This window comes from Taudactylus pleione, unplaced genomic scaffold (genome assembly GCF_031769625.1).
Source record: "Taudactylus pleione unplaced genomic scaffold, aTauple2 ptg000047l, whole genome shotgun sequence".
Classification (NCBI taxonomy): Eukaryota; Metazoa; Chordata; class Amphibia; order Anura; family Myobatrachidae; genus Taudactylus; species Taudactylus pleione.
The window spans coordinates 4,319,677-4,323,653 of NW_028284449.1; positions in this window are offsets into that span (position 1 = coordinate 4,319,677).

Below are 3,977 nucleotides of genomic sequence, written 5' to 3' on the forward strand. Positions count from 1 at the left end.
CCGGGGCTTACGCACGCTCCATGCGCATGCGGTGCGTGCACAGTGCCCCAGCATCGACCTGCTTGCAAGCGCATAGGCACTTGTGAGCGGGTCTGAATGAGGGCCAAAGTCCAAAGAACAACATCGTCTCAGGAGAACACCATAAAGGAAAGTTCGTACATCAGGCCTCTGAATAGGACAGAAAGAGGAGAAATCTGCAACTCATGCGGAAGGGAGAGGACCAAAGAGAGGGAAACCCTCTGAGAATAAAATTCCAGTCAGAACACCAAGCAAAGTAAATCTGCCCAAGCAATCAAAAAGTCTTGCAGAGGAGAACTTACGAGCATACATTATAGTGGGAATGACCGACTTGGAGAACTCTGAAGTGCTCAAGACAGAGTCAAGAGCAACAAGATGGGCCAGATTCAGATTGGAGCATGGGCCTGGACACAAAAGATCCAGCCAAAAGGAAGATACAGTGGACTGTTGATAGAAGATCTGCGTATCAAGCTCACTAAGGCCCATAGGAGGCAACCAGGATTACTATGCATCCCTCCCACTGCAGTCTACGGGGGACCCGTGGAATCCACGAAATTGGACAGAAGACATACGTGATAATGAACTCCTACAGGACCGGCAAGAATTCCATCTGAAGGGCTCCCGGAATTCTGGCACGGGAGCATTAAGGTAGTCTGTGTTCATGCCGAGATGCCACCAAAGTGATGTCTGGCCAGCATCAGCAAAGAAATAGGATCTGAAAAGCATCTGGATAAAGCCCCCATTCGCCTGGGTAGATGCCCAGATGGCCGAGGAAGCTCTCTTCCCCAACCCGGACTCTGGGAAGGATGACTACCGACAGAGCCGGAAGTTGAACAATACCCAATGCTGTAAGAGCAGTCGAGCCAAGCAGAGAGCTCTGAAGATTGTTCAGAGATCCACAAGTTGAATGGCTCACGGAAGTTATTCACTGACCCTGGAAGGTTGTACTCGGTGTGGAATCCCGAAGAGGATGACCCCTGTCTAAGCAGGACACCTGGAACACAAGAGGAAGAGCCGAACCTCCCAGGAAGGTATGAGCTATTGGTAGGACCTGTTCCACAGGGACCATCCTCCATCTGAAGAGGCTGGGAGTGAAACTGGGCACACTCCGCCATAGTAAATGTGGAGACAAACGAGCCCAGTATCTGAATGTAAGATTGTATTGATACTCTGCAATGACTAAAAACCTTGTGAGTCCTGGCCTATAGGTCCCAAGCTTTTCTGGTAAGAGGAAAACTCGCTGAACCTTGTAATCCAGCAAGGCACTCAGATGGTACAGTCCAGGTGGAATACATTGATGAGCTTTCCGAGAAACTAGAGAGACCTAATGAGAGACCAATGTGTTCCTTGAGAACATCCGGAGACCGGGCGAAGATCAGAAGTTGTTTAGAGAAGGTAGAAACCTGATGCCCCTGCACGTAAATGATTTACCATGACTTTCATTAAAAGTCAATGGGCTCTGGAAAGACCAAATGGAAATGTCTGAAAATGAAAATGCTCCTCTCGGACCGCAAGCCAGAGGAAACTCTGGTGACTGGGCAGATAGGAAACAGCAAATAGGCATCCCAGAAATCCAAGGAGGCCCTGAGATCCCCCAGACCCAAGGCCAGAATGATGGCTAGAGACTCCATGACTTGGCAAAAATCCTGTTGAGGAATTCCAGGTGAACATAGAGGAGCCTGGCAAAAAGTCCTTGCCTCTCTAAGGGGAACTGGAACACACCCTCAGGAGGCCAACAGGGCATGACCACAGTACCCTAGATGGAAAACATAGGATCTAAGGCGTAGCCCCAGGAGAGAAAATCTCACCCACAGGCATCCTGCGTCCATCCAGGTGATGGAAACAGCAAAAGTCTGCCTCCCATACTGAGACCCCCAAAGGTTGAGGTTTGCCTAGTCAAGCGCAAGCCGGTCAGTAGGCCTGGAGGTAGGATAACTGGTAGACCTGGACTGTTTAGCTCGGGGCCTGGAAGAGCAACCTGAAGCCTTAAGAAAGGTTGGCCCTTGATCCTTCCCTCTGAGGAAAGGAGCAAAAATTAGATGTTCATAACCTAGGTCACAGAAGGGAGGAAGGTAGTCCTGGACGCCGTCATTGTAGCCACAATCCTGTCCAAAACAGGATCCCAGCAAATGACCAGAAAGTGGAAGAGCCCCTATGGCCTTCCTAAAGTCTGAGTCAGCATGCCAGAAATTAAGCCAGAGAGCTCGTCTTATAGCCACCAAGGATGCTGACACCCTGAAGTCAGGACACCAGTAGCTATTGTTGTCTCTCTTATATAAGAGGTAACTCTCTGATGTTCTCACCTGATGCAGTTCATTCCAATGGAAAACTAAGCTGAGGCTCTCCTGAAGAGCATCCGTCCAACCTATCCGTCCAACCTCCAATGGCTTTAACTGCATAAGCAGTAGTCAGGGCTGGATGCGTGATACCGTCTGAAGAATAGAAGTCCATTTTGAGGGAAGTTCCATTGTCCTATCCATCGGATCCCAAGAGATGCCATATGTGGACTAGAAAGGGTAGCGATCTTGACTAGGCAGGCCATGTGAGGAGCGGATAGAGAATTGGAGGCAATGTGCTTAGAAACCTGGACGTGCCTATTAGGATGAGTCCTCCATAGATGGTCCATGCGCTGCGCAAAAGACGGAAATTCTGCAGAAACCGTCTACCGAAGCTTGAAAACCGAAGCGCTAGCCTTAGGGGTCTGTAGCCTATTGCATTCGGTATTCCCAGGCGTCCAAGTACTAACCAAGGCCTGACCCTGTTTAGTTTCTGAGATCAGACGATATCGGGCATATTCAGGGAGGTGTGGCCATAGACCTCGGCAACTTTGAAGCAAAAAACTCTTATCCTGTTAAATCGGGCGGCTACATCTAGCTGCTGTAAGAGGTTGACGAAGGTCTCGGCAGAAATATTAGACATAGGCCCGTATTTAATTAGCGGCGAAAAGCCATAATCTGCTATAAAGTATCGTCATTTCGCCAGGTGGAAATTTTCCGCCGTATTCAATTGCAAAGACTTTTCGCGTACGCGGATAGTCAATGCAATGTAATAGGCAAAAAAGTTTTGCATATGAATACCTGGCGGAAAAAAGTGCAGAATTGCGGTTTTGGGGTGCACCCTTTGGACAGACCCCCAAAGGATAACTGTCATAAAAACACACAAAAAAAGAGGAACACCCCAAAAGAGCACTTTGAAAATGGGTGCGAAAAAGTACAAAGTGGGGGTACAAATGCAAAGAACTAGCGAAATAGACTTTGGGGGGTTTGATAGTATGGGGGAGGTGGTTTTTTTTATTGCAGGTGTTTGCTGAAGGTGCGTTTTTTGTAGCACTTAAAAGTTGATTTTTAACTATGCTTGCACCCATTTTCAAGTACCCCAAATTTGACAGGACTACTTATTTTCACCCCAAAAATCTGCTAAATGCCATTCTTCACCTCTTATGCAAAGACGCTCTATAGAGGCAATTGAAAGCACTTAACCACCCCAAATAGCTCCAGGGGGGCTAATCGGGGACATCTATACACATCCCCAATGTTAGTGCATCTTTTTGGGGGGTGTCAGGCTGATTCCCAAAAGGGGCAGCACTTTTCCCATGGTTGAGTTTCGCCGGGACGAGTTTTTGCGTCCTTTGGAATTAAATACGGCGAATAGCGGGGACGCACATGAAAAGTTTTCGCGTACAAAACACGCAAAGTAGCCGAAAAGTGCGGCAGGCGGAAAATTATCGCAGGTGCGAAACTAATTGAATACGGCCCATAGTGTCCCAGTGAGCTAAGGAACTTCAAATTACCGGACACGCAGCATTATATAGACTGTCGCCTGAAGTGCGCTACCTGTCCAGCCTCTGCTGAAAAGATGCAGACACCTGCGCTTAAAGCGGGAAGGGCTGCATCTATGGCTCCTAAGGCAGAATGCTATAAGGTACCCAGCTAGGCCCCAGTAAGGATACTAGTAGGGGG